Here is a 9695-nt window from a genome sequence, read left to right as displayed (position 1 = left end):
AGGGCACAGAGACAAAATCCTAATTAACAAAATCAGAACTGAAAAGGGAGACATAACAACATATCCTGAAGAAATCCAAAACACCATCAGATCCTTCTACAAAAGGCTATACTCAACAAAACTGGAAAACCTGGACGAAATGGACAAATTTCTGGACAGATACCAGGTACCAAAGTTGAATCAGGATCAAGTTGACCTTCTAAACAGTCCCATATCCCCTAAAGAAATAGAAGCAGTTATAAATAGTCTCCCAGCCAAAAAAAGCCCAGGACCAGACGGGTTTAGTGCAGAGTTCTATCAGACCTTCAAAGAAGATCTAATTCCAGTTCTGCACAAACTTTTTCACAAGATAGAAGTAGAAAGTACTCTACCCAACTCATTTTATGAAGCCACTATTACTCTGATACCTAAACCACAGAAAGATCCAACAAAGATAGAGAACTTCAGACCAATTTCTCTTATGAATATCGATGCAAAAATCCTCAATAAAATTCTCGCTAACCGAATCCAAGAACACATTAAAGCAATCATCCATCCTGACCAAGTAGGTTTTATTCCAGGAATGCAGGGATGGTTTAATATACGAAAATCCATCAATGTAATCCACTATATAAACAAACTCAAAGACAAAAACCACATGAACATCTCGTTGGATGCAGAAAAAGCATTTGACAAGATCCAACACCCATTCATGATAAAAGTTCTGGAAAGATCAGGAATTCAAGGCCCATACCTAAACATGATAAAAGCAATCTACAGCAAACCAGTAGCCAACATCAAAGTAAATGGAGAGAAGCTGGAAGCAATCCCACTAAAATCAGGGACTAGACAAGGCTGCCCACTTTCTCCCTACCTTTTCAACATAGTACTTGAAGTATTAGCCAGAGCAATTCGACAACAAAAGGAGATCAAGGGGATACAAATTGGAAAGGAGGAAGTCAAAATATCACTTTTTGCAGATGATATGATAGTATATATAAGTGACCCTAAAAATTCCACCAGAGAACTCCTAAACCTGATAAACAGCTTCGGTGAAGTAGCTGGATATAAAATTAACTCAAACAAGTCAATGGCCTTTCTCTACACAAAGAATAAACAGGCTGAGAAAGAAATTAGGGAAACAACACCCTTCTCAATAGTCACAAATAATATAAAATATCTCGGCGTGACTCTAACTAAGGAAGTGAAAGATCTGTATGATAAAAACTTCAAGTCCCTGAAGAAAGAAATTAAAGAAGATCTCAGAAGATGGAAAGATCTCCCATGCTCATGGATTGGCAGGATCAATATTGTAAAAATGGCTATCTTGCCAAAAGCAATCTACAGATTCAATGCAATCCCCATCAAAATTCCAACTCAATTCTTCAACGAATTAGAAGGAGCAATTTGCAAATTCATCTGGAATAACAAAAAACCTAGGATAGCAAAAACTCTTCTCAAGGATAAAAGAACCTCTGGTGGAATCACCATGCCGGACCTAAAGCTTTACTACAGAGCAATTGTGGTAAAAACTGCATGGTACTGGTATAGAGACAGACAAGTAGACCAATGGAATAGAATTGAAGACCCAGAAATGAACCCACACACCTATGGTCACTTGATCTTCGACAAGGGAGCTAAAACCATCCAGTGGAAGAAAGACAGCATTTTCAACAAATGGTGCTGGCACAACTGGTTGTTATCATGTAGAAGAATGCGAATCGATCCATACTTATCTCCTTGTACTAAGGTCAAATCTAAATGGATCAAAGAACTTCACATAAAACCAGAGACACTGAAACTTATAGAGGAGAAAGTGGGGAAAAGCCTTGAAGATATGGGCACAGGGGAAAAATTCCTGAACAGAACAGCAATGGCTTGTGCTGTAAGATCGAGAATTGACAAATGGGACCTAATGAAACTCCAAAGTTTCTGCAAGGCAAAAGACACCGTCAATAAGACAAAGAGACCACCAACAGATTGGGAAAGGATCTTTACCTATCCTAAATCAGATAGGGGACTAATATCCAACATATATAAAGAACTCAAGAAGGTGGACTTCAGAAAATCAAACAACCCCATTAAAAAATGGGGCTCAGAACTGAACAAAGAATTCTCACCTGAGGAATACCGAATGGCAGAGAAGCACCTGAAAAAATGTTCAACATCCTTAATCATCAGGGAAATGCAAATCAAAACAACCCTAAGATTCCACCTCACACCAGTCAGAATGTCTAAGATCAAAAATTCAGGTGACAGCAGATGCTGGCGAGGATGTGGAGAAAGAGGAACACTCCTCCATTGTTGGTGGGATTGCAGGCTTGTACAACCACTCTGGAAATCCGTCTGGCGGTTCCTCAGAAAATTGGACATAGTACTACCGGAGGATCCAGCAATACCTCTCCTGGGCATATATCCAGAAGATGCCCCAACTGGTAAGAAGGACACATGCTCCACTATGTTCATAGCAGCCTTATTTATAATAGCCAGAAGCTGGAAAGAACCCAGATGCCCCTCAACAGAGGAATGGATACAGAAAATGTGGTACATCTACACAATGGAGTACTACTCAGCTATTAAAAAGAATGAATTTATGAAATTCCTAGCCAAATGGATGGACCTGGAGGGCATCATCCTGAGTGAGGTAACACATTCACAAAGGAACTCACACAATATGTACTCACTGATAAGTGGATATTAGCCCAAAACCTAGGATACCCAAGATATAAGTTACAATTTCCTAAAGACATGAAACTCAAGAAAAATGAAGACTGAAGTGTGGACACTATGCCCCTCCTTAGAAGTGGGAACAAATCACCCTTGGAAGGAGTTACAGAGACAAAGTTTGGAGCTGAGATTAAAGGGTGGACCATGTAGAGACTGCCTTATCCAGGGATCCACCCCATAATCAGCATCCAAACGCTGACACCATTGCATACACTAGCAAGATTTTATCGAAAGGACCCAGATGTAGCTGTCTCTTGTGAGACTATGCCGGGGCCTAGCAAACACAGAAGTGGATGCCCACAGTCAGCTAATGGATGGATCACAGGGCTCCCAATGGATGAGCTAGAGAAAGTACCCAAGGAGCTAAAGGGATCTGCAACCCTATAGGTGGATCAACATTATGAACTAACCAGTACCCCGGAGCTCTTGACTCTAGCTGCATATGTATCAAAAGATGGCCTAGTCGGCCATCACTGGAAAGAGAGGCCCATTGGACACACAAACTTTATATGCCCCAGAACAGGGGAACGCCAGGGCCAAAAAGGGGGAGTGGGCAGGTAGGGGAGTGGGGGTGGGTGGGTATGGGGGACTTTTGGTATAGCATTGGAAATGTAAATGAGCTAAATACCTAATAAAAAATGGAAAAAAAAAAAAAAAAAAAAGAATGACTATTCCAGCTTGTTTCGTGGGACCATTTGCTTGGAAAACCCTTTTCCAGCCCTTTACTCAGAGGTAATCTCTACCTTTGTTTCCGAGGTATGTTTCTTGTATACAGAAGAATGATGGATCCTGTTTACATATGGACAGTCTGCTAGCCTGTGTCATTTTATTGTTGAGTTGATTCCATAAATGTTGAGAGATATTAATAACCAATGATTGATAGTTCCTGTGATTTTGGTGGTGGTGGTGGTACTCTGTGTGTGTGTGTGTGTGTGTGTGTGTGTGTGTGTGTGTGTCTTCTTTTGGATTTGTTGTGAGATAATCAGCTTCTTGTGTTTTCCCAGGTGTAGTTACCCTCCTTGTGTTGGAGTTTTCTTTCTAGCATCCTCTGTAGGACTGAATTAGTAGAAAGATATTGTTTAAATTTGGTTTTGTCATGGAATACCTTGGTTTTTCCATTTATGGTGACTGAGAGTTTTTCTGGGTATTGTACTCTGGTCTAGCATCTGTAGTCTCTTAGGGTCTGCAAGACATTCTGGCTTTTAGAGTCTCTGTTGAGAAGTCAGATATAATTCTGATAGGTCAGCCTTTATATATTACTTGGCCTTTTCCCCTTACAGCTTTTAACTCTCTTTTTGTTCTGTACATTTGGTGTTTTGGTTATTATGTGATGGGAACATTTTCTTTTCTGGTCCAATCTATTTGGTGTTCTGTAGGTTTATCGATGTTGTTGATATTCATCAATGTTGTATTTATCACTTTATGTATGGGGACCATCCTGGAATTTCTGGAATGAATAAAGTTTACTCGGTTGCTGAGGTTGGTCTTATTGATGTGTACTTGGACTCAGTTCATAAATATTTTACTGTGAATTTTTGCATCTATGTTCATAAGGGAAATTTGTCTGTAATTCTATTGTTGATGGGTCTTTGTGTGGTTTGAGAATCAAGGCAACTATGGCCTTATAAAACAATTGTGAAATGTTCCTTCTGTTTCTATTTTATGGAATAATTTGAGGATTGTTGTCATTAACTCTTCTTCGGAATTCTGATAGAATCCTGTACTAAAGCCATCTGGCACTGGGCAGTTTAGGTTGGGAGAGTTTAACTACCACTTCTGCTTCGCTAGGGGTTATATGTAGGTTTAAATTGCTTATTTGATCTTTAATGAGAAAATTATTCCTTTCTTTTAGGTTTTCCAATTTGATGGAGTATAGATTTTTAAAGTATGTCCTTAGGATTCTCTGTATTTCCTCAGTGTCTGTTATGTTCCCTCTTTTATCTCTAATTTTATTAAAGAAACACACTTTAATAAAATTAGAGTTATATTTTATTAAATTAACTCTAATAATTTTAGAGTTATTTTGGCAGTTAGTTAATTTGAATAAGGGATTGTCAATATTATTGATTTTCTTGAATAATCAATTCATCTTATTGATCATTTCATTGATTTAAAAGTTACAAAAAATGTAACTTTGTTTGGTTTTGTTTCCATTTTACTGACTTCAGCCCTGAGTCTGATTATTTCTTGTGATCTTCTTTTGGGTATGATTTCTTCTTTTTGTTCTGGAACTGTCAGGTGTGCTATTAAGTTATTAGTATGTGATCTCTCACATTTTTTTCTTTTTTTTTTTCTAAACAATTTTTATTAGATATTTTCTTCATTTACATTTCAAATGCTTTCCCGAAAGTCCCCTATACCCTCCCCCCACCCTGCTCCCCACCCCACCCACTCCTGCTTCCTGGCCCTGGCATTCCCCTGTACTGGGACATATAATCTTTGCAAAGCCAAGGGTCTCTCCTCCCAATAATGGCTGACTAGGCCACCTTCTGATACATATGCAGCTAGAGACATGAGCTCCAGGAGGTACTGGTTAGTTCATATTGTTGTTCCTCCTATAGTGTTGCAGACCCCTTCAGCTCCTTGAGTACTTTCTCTAGCTCCTTCATTGGGGGCCCTGTGTTCCATCCAATAGATGACTGTGAGCATCCACTTCTGTATTTGCCAGGCACTGGCCTAGCCTCACAAGAGACAGCTATATCAGGGTCATGTCAGCAAAAGCTTGCTAGCATATGCAATAGTGTCTGCACTTGGTGGCTGATTATGATATGGATCCCGGGGTGGGGCAGTCTCTGGATGGTTCTTTCTTCAGTCTCTGCTCCAAACTTTGTCTCTGTAACTCCTTCCATGGGTGTTTTGTTCCCAATTCTAAGAAGGGGCAAAGTGTCCACACTTTGGTCTTCGTTCTTCTTCAGTTTCATGTGTTTTGCAAATTGTATCTTATATCTTGGGTATCCTAAGTTTCTGGGCTAATATCCAATTATCAGTGAGTACATATTGTGTGAGTTCCTTTGTGATTGGGTTACCTCACTCAGGATGATGCCCTCCAGGTCCATCCATTTGCCTAGGAATTTCATAAATTCATTCTTTTTAATAGCTGAGTAGTACTCCATTGTATAAATGTACCACATTTTCTGTATCCATTCCTCTGTTGAGGCACATCTGGATTCTTTCAAGCTTCTGGCTATTATAAATAAGGCTGCTATGAACATAGTGGAGCATGTGTTCTTATTACCAGTTGGAACATCTTCTGGGTATATGCCCAGGAGAGGTATTGCTGGATCCTCCGGTAGTATATATCCAATTTTCTGAGGAACTGCCAGAATGATTTCCAGAGTGGTTGTACCAGCTTGCAATCCCACCAACAATGGAGGAGTGTTCCTCTTTCTCCACATCCTCACCAGCATCTGCTGTCACCTGAGTTTTTGATCTTAGCCATTCTGACTGGTGTGAGGTGGAATCTCAGGGTTGTTTTGATTTGCATTTCACTGATGATTAAGGATGTTGAACATTTTTTCAGGTGCTTCTCAGCCATTCGGTAGTCCTCAGGTGAGAATTCTTTGTTTAGCTCTGTACCCCATTTTTAAATGGGATTATTTGATTTTCTGGAGTTCCGCTTCTTGAGTTCTTTGTATATATTGGCTATTAGTCCCCTATCTGATTTAGGATTGGTAAAAATCCTTTCCCAATCTGTTGGTGGCCTTTTTGTCTTATTGACAGTGTCTTTTGACTTACAGAAGCTTTGTAATTTTATGATGTCTCATTTGTCAATTCTCGATCTTACAGCACAAGCCATTATTGTTCTGTTCAGGAATTTTTCCCCTGTGCCCATATCTTCGAGGCTTTTCCCCACTTTCTCCTCTATAAGTTTCAGTGTCTCTGGTTTTATGTCGAGTTCCTTGATCCACTTAGACTTGACCTTAGTACAAGGAGATAAGAATGGATCAATTCACATTCTTCTACATGATAACCGCCAGTTGAGCCAGCACCATTTCTTGAAAATGCTGTCTTTTTTTCTACTGGATGGTTTTAGCTCTCTTGTCCAAGATCAAGTGACCATAGGTGTGTAGGTTCATTTCTGGGTCTTCAATTCTATTCCATTGATCTACCTATCTGTCCCTGTACAAGTACCATACAGTTTTTTATCACAATTGCTCTGTAGTACAGCTTGAGGTTAGGCATGGTGATTCCACCAGAGGTTCTTTTATCCTTGAGAAGAGTTTTTGCTATCCCAGGTTTTTTGTTATCCCAGATGACTTTGCAATTTCCATTGCATTTCCAAATGAACTGAGTTGGAATTTTGATGGGGATTGCATTGAATCTGTAGATTGCTTTTGGCAAGGTAACCATTTTTACTATATTAATCCTGCCAATCCATGAGCATGGGAGATCTTTCCATCTTCTGAGATCTTTAATTTCTTTCTTCAGAGACTTGAAGTTATTATCATATGGATCTTTGACTTCCTTAGAGTCACACCAAGGTATTTTATATTGTTTGTGATTATTGTGAAGGGTGTTGTTTCCCTAATTTCTTTCTCAGCCATTTGTCCTTTGTGTAGAGAAAGGCCACTGATTTGGTTGAGTTAATTTTATATCCAGCTACTGCACTGAAGCTGTTTATCAGGTTTAGGAGTTCTGTGGTAGAATTTTTAGTGTCACTTATATATACTATCATATCCACTGCAAAGAGTGATATTTTGACTTCTTCCTTTCCAATTTGCATCCCCTTGATCATGATGGATGATTGTTTTGACGTGTTCTTGGATTCAGTTAGCGAGGATTTTGTTGAGTATTTTTACATCAATATTCATCAGGGAAATTGGTGTTTGTGGTTTCTTAGATTATGTGAACATGTGCTAGGCCTTTCTGAGTTTTAGAGTCTCCACTGAGAAGTCAGCTGTGATTTTTAACAGGTCTGCCTTTATATGAGGGTCTTTTCCCTCATAGCTTTTAACATTGTTTTTTGTTCTGTACACTTAGTGTTTTGCATATTGTGTACCAAGGGGATTTTCTGTTCTGGTCTAGTCAACTTGGTGTTCCGTATGTTTCCTGTACCTTGATTGACATTTCCTTCTTTAGGTTGGGGAAATTTCATTCCCTGATTTTGTTGAAAATATTTTCTGTGCTTGGCCCATTTTTCTACCTCTATTCCTATTATTTTTAGATTTGGTCATTTTATAATGTCCCATATTTCCTGGGTGTTTTGTGCCAGGAGTCTTTTAAATTTACCATTTTGTTTGACTAGAGTATCCAGTTCTCCTATCTTGTCTTCAGTGCCTGAGAGGCTCTTTCATGTCTTGTACTCTTGGAGTTAGGCTTGCCCCCGACGTTCCTGTTTACAGTCCTAAATTTTTTATTTCCTGATTTCACCTCAGTTTGGATTTTCTATGTTGATTCTATTTCTTTTTCTTTTCTTTTTTTTTTTGGGGGGGGGGAGGGGGTGTGTGCAGCAAACTTTATTGATGGTATTCAAGAGAGTAGGGAGGGATCCCTAGGCCTCTCCTGTTATTATGGGGGTCTGGGGTGGAAATTGTGAGGGAGATGTTCAGTGTTGGGGGCCGAGTTGGAATAGGGACTCCTCAGCAACCAAGGGCCTCTCTCTTGCTCTCAATGTCCTTGCTGGGATGGGTGGTCCAGGGTTTCTTACTCCTTGGAGGCCATGTAGGCCATGAGTTCCACCACCCTGTTGCTGTAGCCATATTCATTGTCATACCAGGAAATGAGCTTGAAAAGTTGTCATTGAGAGCAATGGCAGCCCCGGCATCGAAGGTGGAAGAGTGGAAGTTGCTGTTGAAATCGCAGGAACCGACCTGGTCCTCAGTGTAGCCCAAGATGCCCTTCAGTGGACCCTCAGATGCCTGCTTCACCACCTTCTTGATGTCATCATACTTGGCAGGTTTCATCAGGTCCACGACGGACACATTGGGGGTAGGAACACGGAAGGCCATGCCAGTGAGCTTCCCGTTCAGCTCTGGGAAGCCCACAGACCATCACGCCACAGCTTTCCAGAGGGGCCATCCACAGTCTTCTGGGTGGCAGTGATGGCATGGACCATGGTCATGAGCCCTTCCACAATGCCAAAGTTGTCATGGATGACCTTGGCCAGGGGGGCTAAGCAGTTGGTGGTGCAGGATGCATTGCTGACAATCTTGAGTGAGTTGTCATATATCTCGGGGTTCACACCCATCACAAACATGGGGGCATCGGCAGAAGGGGCGGAGATGATGACCCTTTTGGCTCCACCCTTCAAGTGGGCCCCGGCCTTCTCCATGGTGGTGAAGACACCAGTAGACTCCATGACATACTCAGCACTGGCCTCACCCCATTTGATGTTAGTGGGGTCTCACTCACTCCTGGAAGATGGTGATGGGCTTCCCTTTGATGACGAGCTTCCCACTCTTGGCCTTGAATGTGCCGTTGAATTTGCCATGGGTGGAGTCATACTGGAACATGTAGACCATGTGGTTGAGGTCAATGAAGGGGCTGTTGATGGCAACAACCTCCACTTTGCCATGTGGAGAGCAGATGGCAGCCCTGGTGACCAGGCGCCCAATATGGCCAAATCTGTTCACACCGACCTTCACCATTTGTCTACAGGACCAGGCTGGCACTGCACAAGAAGATGTGGCTGTCTCTGGAACAGGGAGGAGCAGAGAGCCTGTTGATTCTATTTCTGCTTTCAGATCTTGACCTATTTTATTAATTTCATTCCACCATATTTTTATGGTGGAAGATTTCTTTAAGAGACTCGTTCATTTTTCCTCTTTAAGGTGTTCTATCCTATAGTCTATTTTAAGTTCTTGGGATGGCTAATCTGGGTTGTCAACTTGACTCTATCCAGAATGAGATATAGGTTGGAAATGGGGGGCACACCTGTGATCTGGATCTTGAGGCCGGAAGACACAGGTTTTTGATCCGAATCTTGAGGCGGGATGATGACTCAAGTTTGATCCGGATGAGCACACACCTTTAATCCGGATCTTGAGGAA

At 41.0% G+C, this 9695-nt stretch overlaps 1 pseudogene; it reads right to left on the bottom strand.

Moving 5' to 3' along the window:
- Window positions 8147-9310, bottom strand: Gm17794 (predicted gene, 17794; annotated as a pseudogene).

This window comes from Mus musculus, chromosome 10 (assembly GCF_000001635.26).
Source record: "Mus musculus strain C57BL/6J chromosome 10, GRCm38.p6 C57BL/6J".
Lineage (NCBI taxonomy): Eukaryota > Metazoa > Chordata > Mammalia > Rodentia > Muridae > Mus > Mus musculus.
Note: the sequence above shows the minus strand (reverse complement) of the source record. Positions and strands in the feature narration are given on the sequence as shown.